The sequence below is a fragment of the Nomascus leucogenys genome, chromosome 23 (genome assembly GCF_006542625.1).
Source record: "Nomascus leucogenys isolate Asia chromosome 23, Asia_NLE_v1, whole genome shotgun sequence".
Classification (NCBI taxonomy): domain Eukaryota; kingdom Metazoa; phylum Chordata; class Mammalia; order Primates; family Hylobatidae; genus Nomascus; species Nomascus leucogenys.
In genome coordinates this window covers 8,533,544-8,552,898 of record NC_044403.1, presented here as the reverse complement: position 1 = coordinate 8,552,898, position 19,355 = coordinate 8,533,544, and the positions used below count along the sequence as shown (strand labels likewise).

Here is a 19,355-nt window from a genome sequence, read left to right as displayed (position 1 = left end):
GCTTTAGGCACAAATATAAGACTGTGTTGAGCCCAACCAGCGCCAGCGTGAAAACACAGGCAGGGAGAGGCCTCAACCCTGTCTTTTCTTCCTCCCTGGCAACCATGCATATAACAAATTTGAAGTTAGGATTTGCTGTTAGGGTTGCTCACTGTTGATGAACAATCCTATCATTGTTTGATAATAGCAATGGGTGTCAATGAAGGGTACAGTTCACCAAAGGCAGATTATTCTTGAGAATTCCATGATGCTGTTCACTAAATGAAGCTATTTTAATTATTCTCTTGATAATTTGAAGTGTAAACAAATTTAGGTTGGTAATAGAAACATCTCCCCTGTGTGCAAATGAGAGAATGGAAGAAATTGGGAGAATTCTAAGGATACTAAGGCCCTGAGGTTCGAGTTATGTCTTTTGTAAGTGCAGGACACCTCCAACTTTCACTAGGAACAGAAAAGAGAGCACTAGGGTGGATAACATAGTGTCTGAAATGACCCTGTGTTGTTTGTTTGAGACCACATGTGTGAGAAAGATGTGAAAAAACAGACATCTGAGATAGAATAAGAAAATTCATGCATTGTTAGGAAACTGAACTCTAAGAACCCTATGGTCAGATATGGACTAGTCTGCAGTAGAAGAAAGACAACTTAGACATCCTTATTTTCTTGAAATTTTCTTCAGCTATTCTATTATTCTTAGTGTTTATTGTTGTACTGTTTGCTTCTGTTTCTCCCTTAGTTTTCTCAGTAAATACTTCTAAAATTCAGAGTCAGCCATACTCAATAGTGAATAAATACTATTACCACCACTACTATATGGCTATTATTTACCATGATTCCTATATGTGTTAAATACTCTACATATATTATCTCATTTTATTCTTATAATGATGTGATATGGCTTGGATATTTGTCCCCTCCAAATGTGTCAAATCGTAATCCCCAGTGATGGATGAGAGGCCTAGTGGGAGGTGATGGGATCATGGGGATTGGTCCCCCATAAATGGTTTAGCAGCATCCCCTTGGTGATAAGTTAGTTCTTGCTTAGTTAGCTCACATGATATCTGGTTGTTTAAAAGAGAGTGGCACCTCCTCCCTTGCCGTCTTGCTTCCACTCTCACTATGTGGCATGCTGACTCTGCATCACCTTCCACCATGATTGTAAAGTTCCCTGAAGCACTCACCAGAAGCAGATGCCAGCACCATGCTTCCTGTACAGGCTGCAGAATTGTGAGCCAACTTAAAACTATTTTATTTATAAACTCCCCAGTCTTAAGTATTTCTTTATAGCAATGTAAGAGTGGCTTAATACAGAAAATGGGTACTGAGAAGTGGGGTGTTTCTGTAAAGATACCTGAAAATGTAGAAGCAACTGTGGAACTGGGTAGTGGGCAGAGGTTAGAGGGGTTTGGAGGGCTCAGAAGACAGAAAGATGAGGGAAAGTTTGGAACTTCTTAGAGACCACTTAAATGGTCGTGACCAAAATACTGATAGTGATATGGACAGTGAAGTCCAGTCTGAGAAGGTCTCAGATGGAAATGAGGGACTTATCAGGAACTGGAGCAAAGGTCACCTTTGTCATGCCTTAGCAAAGAACTTGAATTCTTGGTGTCCATGCCCTAGGGATCCGTGGAAGTTTGAACTTAAGAGTGATGACTTAGAGTATCTGTTAGAAGAAATATCTAAGTAGCAAACAGTCAATATGTTGCCTGGCTGCTTCTAACATCCTACTTTCAGATGTCAGAGCAAAGAAATGACTTAATATTGGAACATATATTTTAACAAGAAGCAGAGCCTAGAAGTTTGGAAAATTCACAGCCTAGCCATGTGGCAGAAAAGCAAAGCCCATTTTCAGGGGAAGAATACAAGTGGACTGCAGAAAAACAACTTGCTAGAGAGATTTGTATGACTAAAAGATAGCCAGGTACTGATAGCCAAGACAATGGGGAAAAGGCCTGGAAGGCACTTCAGAGACTTATGAGGCAGCTCTTCCTATCAGAGTCCCAGAGACCTAGAGTAAAGAATGGTTTAATGGGCCAGGCTTGGAATGCCAAAGCCCTGCATCACCTGGGGATGCTGCTCCCCTCATTTCTGCAGCTCCAGCTTCAGCCATGGCTCAAAGTGCCCCAGATATAGCTTAGGCCACTGCTCCAGAGGGCACAAGCTATATGCCTTGGCAGCTTCCACATGATGTTAAGCCTGCAGGTGCACAGAATCCAAAAGTAAAGGAGGCTTGGCAACTTCCACCTAGATTTCAGAGGATGTATCAGAAAGCCTCCTAGGCTTCTGCCTAACCCCTAACTCAGGTAGAAGCCTGCCACATGGGAGGAGCTTCCACAAGAACCTCTACTAGGGCAACACCAAGGGGAAATGTAAAGTTGGAGCCCTGACACAGAGTTCCAACTGAAGCACTGCCTGGTGGAGCTGTGCGAAGGGGGTTGAAGCCCTCTAGACCCCAGAATGGTAGAGCTACTGGCAGCTTGCACTCTGTGCCTAGAAAAGCCACAAGCACTCAATTCCAACCCATGAAGGCAGCTGCAGGGGCTGCACCCTGCAAAGCCATGGAGGCAGAGCTGCCCAAGGCCTTAGGAGTCCACCCATTATACAGTGTGCCCTGGATGGAGGACATGGAGTCAAAGGAGATTATTTTGGAGCTTTAAAATTTAATAACTGCCCTGCTGGGTTTCAGACTTGCATGGGGCTATTGGCACTTTCTTTTGGCCAACTTTTCCCTTTGGGAATGGGAATGTTTACCCAATGCCTGTACCACCATTGTATCTGGGAAGTAAATAACTTGTTTTGATTTTGTAGGCTCGTAGGTGGAAGGAGACAAGTCTCAGATGAGACTTAGGACTTTAAACTTGATGTTGGAATGAGTTAAGGTTTTGGGGGACTGTTGGGAAGAGATTATTGTGTTTTGCAATGTGAGATGGACATGAAATTTGGGAGTTCAGGGGCAGAATGATATGGTTTGGATATTTGTCCCCACCTTAGTGTGAGGGGTGGGGCCTGGTAGAAGATGATTGGATCACAAGGACAGATCGCTCATGATTGGTTTAGCACCATCTCCTTGGTGATAAGTTCTCATTCAGTTAGTTCACATGGTCTCTGGTTGTTTAAAAGTGTATAGCACCCCCCGCCCACCTTGCTTTCTTGCTCCCACTCTTGCCATGTGAGATGCCTGCTCCCCGTTTGCCTTCCATCATGATTGTAAGTTCCCTGAGGCCTTCACCAGAAGCAGATACTGGTACCATGCTTTCTGTACAGCCTGCAAAACCGTGAACCAATTCAACCTCTTTTATTTATAAATTACCCAGTCTCTGATATTTATTTATAGCAATGCAAGAACAGCCTAATATATGATGTATTATTGTCTGCCTTTCACAAATGAGGCAATTGATGCCTTTAGCAGTCAGATAATTGCCCAAAGCCACACAGCTGTAAAGCAGCAGAACCAGGACCAGAGTTCAGTTTTGTCTGACTTCAGAGGTTGCATTCTCAATCATTATATTATACCATTCCCTGCAAAATACTGAGCGCCATCATTTACAAGGCAATTGAATAGACACTCTATAATATATAAACATGTTTCAGGCATGCTCCTTGGTCTTCTGGAATTATTTAGATGAAACTATAGTATCTGTGAATAAAAAATAAATATAGTATGTGATAGAATGTGATAAGAACCAAAGGAATAGTTTTTTCAAAGGCTCAAATAACTCAGGGAAGCAATTACTTTGACTGTTGTAGTTAGAAAGAGGTGTAGTTTATAGAAGAGGTGACATATGAGTGGGCCTCAAAGGTTGGATAGAATTTTGAAAGGTAGAGAACAGGAAGGAAAGCATTTGTTGACTTATTTATGCATGCATTCAATCAACAAATGCACATATTAAGTGTGTGCAGTGGCTAGGCAGTGTTGTATGTACTTTTCTGGCATGCATCAAAATGCAGGGACAGAAAGTACAAGCAGATACAGCAAAGATGAACTAATTGGCTGAGGCAAGAGATGGCATGGGTGGGGAGTGCCAAGTAGAGCCAGAGAGACAAGGAAGATCAGACTGTGGAGAGCCTTGAACACCAGGCCTAGGAGTTGAATGCATTCCCAGTATGCATCATGTAACCATGTGTTTGTTCCTAGTGGATCAATAATTAGATGAATTATAGGATACTAAAAGAAACTTTTGCTAGCCCACTCCATTCTTCAGTTGGTGGCTCTAGAGGCAATCTCTTTAAAAGGCTCTGCAGTGCAGTGATACTACAAGCAATCATTTGCACATTATGGGAAAGGTCCTCTTTGTTAGTTCAGCAGGAGTAAAATTCATTCTGCTGTTACTAGGAATAGATAGGATGGAGTAAATGCTGAGCAGCCTTAACAAATCATGCTTAAAAGTATACCCAGGGCCCACTTTATGAGCCTGTGACCTGTACAGTCATGGGTGGCTCAGTGCTCAGCAGAGCCCCAAGCTTGGTTTAATGATCTGTTGTTGCTGCCTTGAAATCCTTAGTAATTTTTAACAAGGGGTCCCTTAAATTCTATAACTAGTTCTGAGTAGACCAGTTTTAAAATTGGCCCCTTAGGATAGGAGACAAATTACCTCAGCAAATGAAAAATAAATTTAGTTATTTAGGAAATTAAGGTAAATGACATTCCTGAAAAATAAAAGATCTGAAAGATTTTGTTCTCATATCAATGTGAAATGATTTTTGGCTTCAGTCACCATGGGGATTTCTTTTTCAAAAAAAATTTTTATTTATTTATTTTATTTTTTATTTTTTGAGACAGAGTCTCGCTCTGTCACCCAGGCTGGAGTGCAGTGGCGTGATCTTGGCTCACTGCAAGCTCTGCCTCCCAGGTTCACGCCATTCTCCTGCCTTAGCCTCAAGAGTAGCTGGGACTACAGGCGCCCACTACCACACCCGGCTAATGTTTTATATTTTTAGTAGAGACGGGGTTTCACTGTGTTAGCCAGGATGGTCTTGATCTCCTGACCTCGTGATCCACCCACCTCGGCCTCCCAAAGTTCTGGGATTACAGGCATTAGCTACCATGCCCAACCTTTTCAAAAAATATTTATTTATTTAGAGACAGAGTCTTGCTCTGTTGCCCAGGCTGGAGTGCAGTAGTGCAATTATGGCTCACTGCAAGCTCCGCCTCCCAGGTTCAAGCAATTCTCGTGCCTCAGCCTCCCAAGTAGTTGGGATTACAGGTGACCACCACCATGCCCAGCTAATTTTTTGTATTTTTAGTAGAGAAGGGGTTTCACTATGTTAGCCAGGCTGGTCTCAAACTCCTGGCCTCCAGTTGATTCACCTGCCTCAGCCTCTCAAAGTGCTGGGATGACAGGAATAAGCCACCACACCCAGCTCAACCAAGGATTTCTGTAAAGGTAGGAAAGGTGGAGGTGGCATGAATGGAGTCCAGAGGTTCCTCCCCTAGGTTTTGGAGCCAGATACCTTTCAGTGCAAATCAGGGATCCTCGATTGATTTGCTATGAGAACTTATGTAAAATAACTTCATAGGTTTCAATCTCTTCTTCTGTAAAATGGGGATAGAAAGAGCATTGCCATAAGCATATGACATAAATTAGGTACTCAAAAACTTATATCTATTATTTAATCATCCATCTTATTAACTTTAATCATTTGAACATTATGGGAAAGGTCCTTTAGTGCTAAAAAGAAAAAGTATTTCCCCTTCCATTATATTCAGAATATTGTGATTTAATTTTATTTGATGCAAATGGCTAAGTTGTATCTATTTGTGAGACGGTTTAAATGATTTGATGGCATACAAGAATGTTTTTATATTCTTTCCAAAGTGTCAGTATAAATTAAAATTCTGTTGGGGAAACCCATGGGTGTACAGAAATCCATAATTTTCCTAGTGTCACTAGTCAAATGAAGACCATATACAGATAATACTAATCAGCAAACAATCCAAACTCACAACACTGAAACCTGCAGGGTTACACTGGGGAGGAGGGGAAGGAATGAAAAAGGGAGAGTTGACAGTACTAACAAAAATTTGCCATGTGACATGAAGTAGAGGCAGTAAGACAATGGAAAATTAGAGGTTGCAGACTTAGAACAAAGACCTGAAAATCAAAACAAAAAGCAAAAAACCCCTCAGAGCTACTGTGCTAGCATATTTCCTTCCTCTCTTCCTCCCTCTCCCAATCCATCCATCCCTCCCTCCCTCCCTCCCTCCCTTCTGCCAGATAACTTTAGGGAAAAAAAACAGCTATAGTGCTTTATTTCCTTACTCTCACTCACATTTCCCATTGTGCTATGCTTTCTTCCCTTGCAGGTAAGTCATGCCTGTTCTCAGGGTCACAGTGTCCTCCTAGTAGATCCATTTAATGGCTTTAATCCTCAGTCTCCTTCGGCAGCACTGATATGATTAATCCCTCTTCTGTTTGCACTTTCTCCTCTCTTTGTGTTTATCACTCTTGTTTTTCTCCTCTAAATTCTCGTCCAACTCTCCGACATCCTGTCTTTCTCCAAATTCAGAGAATCCATCTGGTCAGTCCTTGGCCTTTTCTCTGTTTGTCTTCCTTTCTTATTTCAGTAACTTCACTCCTTTTCTTATCTTCAACCATTACATCTTTTTGACTCTAAAATCTCTGATTATACGTGGCTCCTAAGTTCTAGTCTAGCAATTCCAATTGCCTACTGCAAGTTCCAGATTTTTCCAACCCTTCTCAGCTGTCTTTAATTATTAGGTACCTCACTAGAGGCAGCAGAGCCCAGCCCAGTCCTAGAATTAATGAGAAGTCAGGCTGGCAGGAGATGTCAGCTACTTTGCCTATGAACAAAGAGGATCTAGAAATAATGCAGTCTTTCAACTTCCCCATGCCTGAAGTCTGAGCACTCTGAAACGGACAGAGCCCTAAGTTGGCCAATAACATAACATTCCAGGGAAAGATGAAAAAATTGCAAAATCATGCCCAGAAGGGTGTTTAGCTGGTCCTTTTGCCCAGGTCCATGATGCCCATTTTGTGTTTTGCCAGTTCACTAGGAGCAGAATTGGAAGTATCTTTGTTCTCTAGGAAAATTGGCAACTTGTAATGGGGAGGATAAAACTGACTTCTTAGCCTAAATCAATCCTTTTCCTTGTGGCTTGATTTTGAACTTTCACTTTTTCATCAGGCCCTGAAAATCTTCCCTGATGAGTTAATCTTCACCTACCACATGAGTCTCCATGCCTCATGCTATGAGGATCACTTTCGGAACATCGTGGGACCTGCCTAACTGGACTTGAGTTTGCCTCCCCCTGCCCTAGATATCCCTCTAGGGAGACTCTATCCTTGATGTTCAGAACTTTTATAAACCTACCACTGATTACTCAGACCTTGCTGGCCTCTCCCCTCAAGCCTTTTCTCAACTAGCACAGCCAGTATCAGGACATTTATAATTCAGCTCTTTAGGACAGAACTCAATGTCCCATATTCTCTTGTGTTTACTAGTTCTTCTCCTCATATCACTTTTTCCCAGACACCCAATCTCCAAATCGTTTGTCTTTGACAAACTTTCTTCTTTGCAACTCTAGAACAAACCCTTTGCCAGCTTATTCCATCTCCATGACAACCCCATCTGTTCCTCCATTACCTAGCTCAAATAAAATATTCACTTTTATCTCTCTTGTTACTTGCCTTGACCCAGCTCATCCTCTAACCAAATTGATCTGTGTGGTGTCTTTGTCAGTGCCCCTTGCCCTCCCCCATCCAGGCCTTTATTCTGACTGTTCTCACAGATGACAACATTTTTCCCACACCGCTTCTGACTCCAAAGTTGTATTCAGTTTTCAAAGCCAGTTTTCTAATCTGTAAAATGAAATTAATACCTATGTCATGAAGGATTAAATAATGTGAGTAAGGCACTTGAAATATAATTATTGTTATTATTAATGTTAATATGATTATCACTCATCTCTTTCATAAAGTGTTTTCTGATTCTCCCCAAACTAGAAATAATTCCTCTCTCCTGAATATCCATGGGGGCACATTTGCTATTCTGTCCCCCAGCATCATCACTTTCTATATTTCATTACCGTTGTTTTTGTGTATGCCTTATCTAATCATAATGGGTCCTAAGCTCCCTGCCGTCATGGATTGTTTACTGAGCATCTTTGTTTCTTCTCCAGTGCACAGAATAGACACCTTTTAAGTATTTGCAAAAAGAAGGAACAAAATCACCACAGTGGTAATTATAGCTTTGGTACGATCTTTACTCACAAATTACATCTTGATGAAATTACAAATTAACAAATCCCATTATACTTACAAATTACATAGTGAATCATTCATCTGGAGGGTGATTACCTGGCTCTTTGAGAGGTGTTGGCAGGCTCGAAAAGACAGGCAAAGACCTGAAGAAGGCGTTGCTGCTGCTCAGAAGTAAGAAACTGGCAAGGCTTTTTGTCCCTGGTGAACTTCTTCACTTCTTACACTGAATTTCTTCCATTCTTTTGACTATAAGATGCACCATTATTCTATCAGCTACCAAGAAAAAAAGCCCCAAAATAGGGAGTCTAATAGGAAACTCTGGCATGAAGCTGGGACACCCCACACCCCAAGGGATTTTTATTTCTCAACCTTTGCAATGAGAGGAGGGAGAAAATAAAAATCTCCTCTGAGATTTTGAACCTCAAGCCATTAGTCATATAACCATGAGGTCTGAATACACAGTATTGGTGTGATGAAAAACCTCTAGAAAAGAATTTAATTTGAAGTGGTCTCTGACTGGTAGTGTCCCTAGTTAACTGTTGGAAATAAATGTTTCCTTAAGAAATTCAATCCAGGGCAACAGCAATGCCATAAAATGCCATTGATTGTACCATACATCCCAATGTCAGAGGTATTAAATTGTGAAAAAATGTCATCTTAGAATTAATGCTGTATGTTGCTTCCATTAAGGACAAAGAAAGGTCTGCAAATAGCTCTATAGGGAAGATATAAAATAAAAACAAACCTCTGCTTCTTTGACATTTTAACCAGGCCAATTACCTCTTTTCCAGCAACAAGTGAAGCAAGAACTCCAGCCCTATTTTCTTCTGTTTTTTTTTTTTTTTTTAAATTATATTTTAAGTTCTAGGGTACATGTGCACAATGTGCAGGTTTGCTACATATGTATCCATGTGCCATGTTGGTGTGCTGCACCCATTAACTCGTCATTTACATTAGGTATATCTCCTAATGCTATCCCTGCCCCCTCCCCTCACCCCATGACAGGCCCCAGTGTGTAATGTTCTCCACCCTGTGTCCAAGCGTTTGCATTGTTCAGTTCCCACCTATGAGTGAGAACATGTGGTGTTTGGTTTTCTGTCCTTGCGATAGTTTGCTCAAATGATGGTTTCCAGCTTCATCCATGTCCCTACAAAGGACATGAACTCATCATTTTTTATGGCTGCATAGTATTCCATGGTGTATATGTGCCACATTTTCTTAATCCAGTCTATCATTGATGGACATTTGGGTTGGTTCCAACTCTTTGCTATTGTGAATAGTGCCGCAATAAACATACGTCTTTATAGCAGCATGATTTATAATCCTTTGGGTATATACCCAGTAATGGGATGGCTGGGTCAAATGGTATTTCTAGTTCTAGATCCTCGAGGAATCGCCACACTGTCTTCCACAATGGTTGAACTAGTTTACAGTCCCACCAACAGTGTAAAAGTGTTCCTATTTCTCCACATCCTCTCCAGCACCTGTTGTTTCCTGACTTTTTAATGATCACCATTCTAACTGGTGTGAGATGGTATCTCATTGTGGTTTTGATTTGCATTTCTCTGATGGCCAGTGATGATGAGCATTTTTTCATGTGTCTGTTGGCTGCATAAATGTCTTCTTTTGAAAAGTGTCTGTTCATATCCTTTGCCCACTTTTTGATGGTGTTGTTTGATTTTTTTCTCATAAATTTAAGTTCTTTGTAGATTCTGGATATTAGCCTTTTGTCAGATGGGTAGATTGTAAAAATTTTCTCCCATTCTGTAGGTTGCCTGTTCACTCTGATGGTAGTTTCTTTTGCTGTGCAGAAGCTCTTTGGTTCAATTAGATCCCATTTGTCTATTTTGGCTTTTGTTGCCATTGCTTTTGGTGTTTTAGACATGAAGTCCTTGCCCATGCCTATGTCCTGAATGGTATCGCCTAGGCTTTCTTCGAGGGTTTTTATGGTTTTAGGTCTAACATTTAAGTCTTTAATCCATCTTGAATTAATTTTTGTATAAGATGTAAGGAAGGGATCCAGTTTCAGCTTTCTACATATGGCTAGCCTGTTTTCCCAGCACCATTTGTTAAATAGGGAATCCTTTCCCCATTTCTTGTTTTTGTCAGGTTTGTCAAATATCAGATGATTGTAGATGTGTGGTATTATTTCTGAGGTCTCTGTTCTGTTCCATTGGTCTGTATCTCTGTTTTGGTACCAGTACCATGCTATTTTTGTTACTGTAGCCTTGTAGTATAGTTTGAAGTCAGGTGGCATGATGCCTCCAGCTTTGTTCTTTTTGCTTAGGATTGTCCTGGCAATGTGGGCTCTTTTGTGGTTCCATGTGAACCTTAAAGTAGTTTTTTCCAATTCTGTGAAGAAAGTCATTGTAACTTGATGGGGATGGCATTGAATCTATAAATTACCTCAGACAGTATGGCCATTTTCACAATATTGATTCTTCCCCATGAGCATGGAATGTTCTTCCATTTGTTTGTGCCCTCTTTTATTTCATTGAGCAGTGGTTTGTAGTCCTCCTTGAAGAGGTCCTTCACATCCCTTGTAAGTTGGATTCCTAGGCATTTTATTCTCTTTGAAGCAATTGTGAATGGGAATTCAGTCATGATTTCGCTCTCTGTTTGTCTGTTATTGGTGTATAGGAATGCTGGTGATTTTTGCACATTGATTTTGTATGCTGAGACTTTGCTGAAGTTGCTTATCAGCTTAAGGAGTCTTTGGGCTGAGACAATGGGGTTTTCTAAATATACAATCATGTCATCTGCAAACAGGGACAATTTGACTTCCTCTTTTCCTAATTGAATACCCTTTATTTCTTTCTCCTGCCTGATTGCCCTGACCAGAACTTCCAACACTATGCTGAATAGGAGTGGTGAGACAGGGCATCCCTGTCTTGTGCCAGTTTTCAAAGGGAATGCTTCCAGTTTTTGCCCATTCAGTGTGATATTGCCCAGCTCTATTTTCTAAGTTCAGTAAATAGATTCCAAGCGCGTGAGGCATCAGGGTCTGTGCTGATCCCACTTCCCTGTCCTATCATGCCCATGGTGGGAGCATACGTGGGGTTGGTAGCAGGTGGTAAGAATGGGTTTCTCTAATCCCACTGGACTGAATCCTCCTACCTACTAGCACCTTGACTTCACTCCATGGACAGGCTTCTTCCCTTGTTCACCTGCCTAGTTGTTCACATGCTTATTTGTCCTCCTTTCTCCCATTTTGCAGAACACAACAGGAGGCAGCTCATTCATCTAAGAAGGCATTCTATGTTACGGGGTGCACATGTGCACACAAACACACATTTTAGGAAGATTGTCCAATCATGTTTACACTACTGTGAATAAACTGAAATCCCTAAAATATAGCATTTACCCTAAATACGAGTTTAAATGACACCTAGGGAGGAGGAGCAAAGGTGATCTGTGTACGTTGGTGAAATACTGCAGTGACGGTTACTGGGTAAGTAGAGCTAGTTTAAGGGCTGTAGGTTGGAAAATAGTGGCACCAGTAGGTGAGAATGTGCCAAAAATAAATTACTCAACTCCATAGCTTTTTTTTTCCTGGGGATCCCCATAGGAGCAAGTAACCAAATAAAAGTAAAATATGATTTCAATGTGATTTGAGATATAGTCACACAATGTATTACATATGTATGTGAATCAGTTTAATGCAAAACTATGTAAATGAGGGATCTGTTTAATACTATACTGCTCCTTGCTATGAAGATTCACTACCACTGTGTAGACTAGTGCAGATTCAGACTATGAACCAAAACTTGGCAATTCCCACAGTTGCCATTTGCCAAGTCAGCATTGAATTTTTATGTGCAGCCTGTTACTATATCACAGCATATGCAATCTTGAAATTCACTAAAGCAAAATAATGAAAACATCCTTCAAAGACCTGTCTCAGGGATCTTTGCAAATCAAACTCACCTGTAAAGCAGTCAAAATCTACCTTTGGCCTTAACAGTACAATGAAATCCAAATAAGCAAAATTAAGTTTTAAAATACATGTTGATATTTATAAAATATGATGTGCAATCTATAAATTGACCCAAACCATCTAACCAAATTAAGCTGATCTAATTTAGGCAGATCTGCTCAGCATCCCGATTCTGTTCTTAGACAAATGAAAACATGGTGGAAAAAGATAGCATTGTGCTCAAAGCACTAACCTAATACATGTTATTTTCAACATAACTTCTCCTAAAGGAGGAGTAATTACATATTTTAGTTTTCAAGTTTCTCCTTCCTAGGCTATGAGTTATCTGTCAAGTAAGTGTAAATATACACAGTCAGCCCCTTATTTCTGTGCATTTTGCATCTGTGGATTCACCCAACAGATCAAAAATATGTATTTTTAAAAATGAATGGTTGCATCTGTACTGAACATGTACAGACTTTTTTCTTACTATTATTCCATAAACAACACAGTATAACAACTACATATATATAGCATTTACATTGTATTAGCTGTTGTAAGTAATCTAGAGATAATTTAAAGTATACAGGTGGTATGTGTAGGTTATATGCAAATATCACACCATTTTATATCAGGGACTTTAGCATTTAAGGATTTTGGCATCTGCAGAAGGTCCTGGAACCAATCCCCCATGGATACCAAAAGATGACTATACAAGGCATCGACTAATTTAATTAAATAGGGCAGGTGCTATCAGTTAACTATAATAATACTAGTTGCCTCTTTGACTTCTCTATCTAGGTGTTCTGTATGGCACACTATGCCCCAAACCAAGCTTATTATCTTGCTCAATTTCCAAACATCCTGGAGATGTTATCCCCATCTCCCTGCTCTGTCTCAGTAAAAACCAACTAAACTGCTCAAGCCAAGAGCTTTGGACTCATTCTTGATCCTTGCTTTCCCTCTCTCAATATACTCAGCCAACCACTGCATATTATCAAATGCCTCTTGCGTCCACCCCCTTCTCTTTTCAACAATACCGGTATAGACTCCAATTGCATCTCTCCTGGACTACCCAAGGAGCCTCTGAGTGGTTTTCCCTGCCAGTGCATTCTCTATCGTACCCCCCAAATTAGCTCAAGCATAGAAGTAATTGTTTGGGTTCTCTGATACCCAGAGAAGAAAGTAAAAACTTATTAGATTTGCTAAGGCCCTTCATGATTGGGCCTAAGATAAATTTCATTATCATCTGCCACTACTCTCAGCAAGCCCTATGATCTAACCACAGTAGGCTACTAGACACTTGCCTATGCCACCCAGGCTTTGTTCAATTTAGTTGTGTCCTCTGCCCAGAATGCCATGTCCTCTTTTGTCCGATGGAAAACTCCCACTTATCTGTCAAGGTTCAGATCATGCATCATCTCTGTTTTGTAGTTTTTCATGACCCCCTCTGGCCCCTTCTTCCACCCAGCTTTCCATCGATGTTTTCATCATCGATGAAATCTCTTTTTTATCATCATCATTTAATCTCTATTTTAGTACTGATTACATTGTTAAGGCAAAGTTGATATGCAATCATTTGCACTGTGGCCATCCATACTAGCTGTATATAGCCAGTCTCCATTCTGATTGGTGGGTACTTGTTCAGCACAAGTATTAAATATTATGAATAACACTCCCAATTGCTGGTATTATTTCAAATCTATCTTTACCATGATGCTGTGAGATTAAGGACAAGGGCTGTGCTTTGTTCATCCTATTTTCAGGGACTGGCATAATATCCTCATATAGTTGTGCCCCTTATATGTCTGATGAAATGAGCAAAATGTAGACAGTCTTTATAGTAATTCTTTCTAAAACAGAATTACTTTTATCTAAATAATTATGAAATTTGCCTGATCTATACCAAAATTATCATCAACCTGTTTAATGATCAAAGCTACACTATGGATTTGGTAAGTTCAGAGGTCAGATACAGTAATCTCTAGTTTGGGCAATTTCAGGATATTTCCCTCTTTGAACCTGGGTGGGAAAAGCCTGGACTCTGAAATCAGACAAACCTGAAATTGAATCAAGAGCAATCTCTTAAACCTATGAGACTTTGGTAAGCTATTTAACCTCTCTGAGATCTATTTCTTCTTTTTCAAAATGGGGAAATGGATACCTCCCTTATCGAGTTGTTATGAGAACAAGTAAGACCATGTACTTAAGGACATGGCATATAATCCCCCATGAACAGTAAGCTTTAGCTTTCTCGGAACTAATTTAAGTTAGTAGAGAAGCTTTCTATTCTGAACAGCAATCTCTCCAATCAAAAGAGAGGAGAAAAAGGCAGATAAGGCGTATATTTCCTGGAGGCATCCTGTAGCAGCATGCAGGCATCACAACAGACTGCATGCCTATTATTATGAGCCAGTGCTGACTGTGCTGCTGAGAAATGGTCATATGGCCAGGGTTATGTACTAGGGATAAACTAAAGGCCCTGGGCAGTGCTTTATTTGTCAGATAGAACTACTGTTGTTTTATCTCCAAAGCATCTGTGTTTAAAACATCTGGATTCATTTTCAATGGAGGCATCTCTTTTGCTGATAAAATATGAGGAGCAACAAGGTAATGTAGTTGGCAGGTCAGCGGTCAAGATGGGTAATGTTATCATAGTTATGTTGTTTCTCTGACTCTTTGAGCCTATTAGGATTAGGAAAGGCGATTCTGAGACAAGAAGTTGAGCACCTCTAAATCACGGAATTTAATGATGAAGCCGTTATGTTTCAAATATATTACTCTTTTGATTAAACTTTATCATCATAGATATCAAATTCTGCCATAAAAACTGACAAAAATAATTGATATTATAAAGAGTTAAATCTAGGTTAGAAAATATACAGTTGTGTGTTGCTTAATGATGGGTATATGTTCTAGTTCTGAGAGATGCACCATTAGGTGATTTTGGTTGTGCAAACATCACAAAGTGTACTTATGCAAACCTAGATGGTATGGCCTACTACATACCTAGGTTATATGGGATAGCCTATTGCCCCTAGGCTACAAACCTGTATAGCATGTTACTGTACTGAATACTGCAGGCAATTATAACACAATCTAAGTATTTGTGTATCTAAACATAGAAAGACTACAGTAAAAATACAATAAAATGTTATGAGACCACTGTCATATTTGAAGTCCGTCATTGATCGAAAGATCTTTATGCAGGACTTGGCTGTATTTACTTTTATTTACACCTGACTTCCTTTATTCCTCGACTTCTATCTCATCTTCACCCATGTGAAGGGACAAAAGCCTGGTATCATGGGTCCCACAGCCAACAGGTCTGAAATGTTCCTTCACTGATGAAGAGGAAGATTATATGGTAGTTCCATATGGATTTTCAAGATCTAACTAGGATGCTAGAGTGACCAAAAGAAGAATTCCAGGCAAGATCTTGGTGTGGTTTCTTCCCTTCACTTCCAAGTACTGTCTGCTTCACATTTTCTACAGCCACAAATAACCCTGTCTATGTATCTGTGTCAACAGAGGACAGTCGTGACAGGGAATATTATGCAAAGCTCACTTCCAAGCTTATCATCCTATGATGTAATAATTAAATTAAATCAGCTGTTATTTTTCATACCTGTTAATCAGTAAATTGCATACAAAGTTATAGCTCGCTTTATATAAGTCTGTCTCCAAATGGCGATCTTGCTCAGAAGCCTATAAAGAATCAAACAAAACACTTCGATCATGAGAAAAGTGGAATATTCAATAGGAGACCTCAAAGTGCAGAAACATTAAAACTTCATGGGCTCTGAATAAATTTTTGGAAGTTGCAGATGGCTTCTCATGAAACCATACATCTGGAAAAAATTTTTTAAAATATGACAACCTAAATTTGATATTTAAATAAGACTGTGTCAATATTCTATAAGCAGAGTTATGTGAGAAATCATCTGTATTTGATTTACATAATCATTTTTATAGTATCTGCTAATTATAAAATTTTAGTTAGGAGATAGTTTGCAATGCTAACTATGAAATGCACACCAAACCTATACCTGAAAACCTTTGTCACATAATATGTAATAAGTTATTTAAGCACTTTATTTATTTATTTAAGAGTACTTCTCACTGTGTTGTCCAGGCTGGAATGCAGTGGCATGACCATGGCTCACTGCAACCTTGACCTCCAGGGCTCAAATGATCCTCCCGCCTCAGCCTTCTGAGTAGCTGAGACTACACGTTCGTGCCACCATGCCTGGATAATTTTTTAAAAAAAATTTTAGTAGAGCCGAGGTCTCACTATGTTGCCCAGGCTGGTCTTGAACTCCTGAGCTCAAGAAATCCTCACTCCTTCTGCCTCCCATAGTGCTGGGATTACCAGGCAACCACACCCAGCCAAAAGTATCTTTAGCCAATATAGGAACACAGATTTTATTTTTACCCTTTTTAATCCCCTTGCTCCTATTTGAGATATCATATCTCATTCTTAAATGTGTCTTGGATTTCCCCTTATCTTTTTGAATCTCAATGATTCAATTCTAATATTTTGTGCTTGTAATCTTGTAGCTGGGTTAATGCACCAGCCTCCACTGGTAGAGGGAGCCACAAGTGCAGAGATCTGAGACAGGACCTGGCAAAGAGCCTAGTAAGGCCGAGGGAGCAAAGAGAGTGATGGGGATGGGCTTAGACAGTGATAAGAGATGAGTGAGAGGCAATGGAGAGGCCAGAGCCTCAGGGTCTTATCAGTTCAGGGGGAGCACTTTGGCTTTCCTCTGAGAGAGAAGGAAAATCACAAGCCAGGGAAACTTGAACCAACGTGTGTCATGATCTGGCTTGTGTCTTTAAAGGACTACTTTGGCTTCTGTGTTGAAATTAAGAGAATAAGAAGCGGACAGACCAGAGAAGATGAGACTGCTTCCATCATCCAGAGAGAGCCTATGGCACCAACCTCCAGAATGGTGGCAATGGAAGTGATGAGATGGGTTTGGACTCTGGATATAGTTTGAAAGCAAAGTTGGCAGAATTTGCTGGCAGATTAGATAGAAAGTGTAAGAGGAAAAGAGAAGACAAGATGACTCCAGGGATTTAGACCTGAGCAACGAGAGCAATTGAGCTGCCAATTTATATATATCAATAATATATGTGATGAATATATATGATGTATACAATAAATTTATGATTTTTCTCACTTAAGGTACAATTGAAACAATCAAAAATTAACTTTGAGGTAGGCTAACTGGTTGAGGACAAGCTTGGCCTTGAGCACTGCTCAGTATAACCACTGAACCTGTTCTCTTTAAGCTATGGCACATCAGCTCCTACACACATCTTTAGTTTTTGGTCAGCAAAAGTCCTATATGATGTTTTGACTTTCAAGAATTGACTTCTAATGCATGGATTTTATATGCCTCAGGACATTTTATAGACCTAATCAGTATGCAGAATCCAGGTTGCCAGGTCTAGTCCAGAACTCCAGAACTCCAGGTCTCCCATCTTGCAAATGTGACTACATGTAATGCTTTGACAAATAGTAAAGAAACTCATTTTAACATCTGGTTTGACATCTGCAAAGAATGATTCCTTTTAAAATACAACTAACAGGGTTAAAACTTATTTGGAGACTTAAGGAACATAAAATCATAGCTTCAAAGTCGATTATATCATGATGGTATTATTTGCATTTGTTTTCTTTTGGCCACCTGGAAAATGTATATTTTCATCATAGACTGGGGTCTAATACTTATTCAGTAAGGAGTATTTTTCTTTGGCTGAAAAATACAAATTGGTCCTAGATGTGAGTTCTAAAATGTTTTATTCATATCATATTTTCAAACTTTCTTTGCATCAAAAGAAATACTAGTTGAAACACCTCTCAAGTAAAATGGATTATACTTGCTGAAAGCATTACTGGTTTTTATTTAAGTTGCTGATTTTTTAATAAAGGGTCTGACCTTGAGGACAGCTGCCAGTTGGCAGAAAGCACAGAGGAGATGAGAAGAGAGTCTGGGGCCAAAATAAACATCCGAGTCTGACAGTTGTGTCCCATGGACTCTTTCATGTTCCTGTAAGACATTCAGGGTCTTGGATTTGAACATTCCTTCATAAAGGCTCACCCTCAGCAAACTCTCTGCTCTTCCAGTTTCATTGGCAGTCTAAAAAACCTGGCAGCATCCTTGGGTTCTGCTTGTTAAGACTTGTGAAATACTACGGACTGGGGCTGCAACCTTCAGCTGAATTTAGATGTAGGAAATTAGCAATTACAAAGTGTTCTTTCTGCCAAAAATCACATGCTGCTGCGATTACCTTACTCTGTGATGAAACAGGTCATTTTAATCCTTTGTAGTAGGTGGAACATTATGTACTTGACCAACCAAAAGGAAAAAACTTCTTAACTCAAGGGAGATATTTTCAGCAACCACATGTAGGCTTATGCACATAATAGGAAAAGTAATCTTTTTCCCCCCCCAGGTAAAATCTTTTAAAGTAATTTTGAAATGCAATTGGCAAAACCCTCTTCACTTTAATAAAATACTTTGTAAATTTGCCAAAGTTTAATACCAACAGACCACACTAAACTAGGTTTCCAACAGCCAACTGAAGAGATGTGATGTCTAATTAGGAAATTGTGTTTTACCTGACCTTTCAGTTATTGCCTCAATTATCTTTTTTCATTGGTGAGTTATGCATGGCTGGGGTGACACAAGGTTGTTCATTTTTTTGTGATGTTGATTAGCGTGGGTGATTGGTATGAACAGTGAATCCAAGAATTCTATAGCTGAATGAGATCACAAACATTACCTAGTTCAACTTTCATATTTTACAGATGAAGAAACTAAGTCGCAAGGGATGAACTCACTTGCCCTCGGTCATTGGTCCCGTTGGTGACAGTTAGGTCTGGAATTCAGTTTTCCCATCTCACTGTCTTGAGTAGAAGGAAAAGGCCCAGTGTTCTATGTCATTTGGACATTGGTGTCTCCCCTTCTGCTGGTAAGGATTATCTAAACCTTTGGAGGAAGCACTAGGGGAAGGGTAGTGTCAAAGGCAAGTAGACTTTATACAGTAAAAGTACTATTTTGATTTTTTTTTCTTGTTTTAATATTTGTTTTTTTCCCCTTCCGTTTGTTTTATGATGAAAATTCCCCATGGTGATACCTCTACCTACTCAGCTACTCAAGCCAAAAACCAAAAGCCATCAACCCATTCGCTAGATCACCAACTCTTAA

General features: G+C 39.8%; 1 protein-coding gene across 3 annotated transcripts in view; it reads right to left on the bottom strand.

The window, feature by feature from the left end:
• Nucleotides 1-19,355, bottom strand: part of LMNTD1 (lamin tail domain containing 1) — a 166,712-nt gene that overhangs the window by 79,188 nt on the left and 68,169 nt on the right. The window contains exon 2 of one of the 3 annotated variants that reach the window (XM_030804531.1): nt 15,805-15,846. The exons of the other annotated variants lie outside the window; for them this stretch is intronic. The gene's annotated coding sequence lies outside the window, so the exon portion shown is untranslated. The remainder of the gene's footprint in view (nt 1-15,804; nt 15,847-19,355) is intronic. 3 annotated transcript variants of the gene reach the window in all.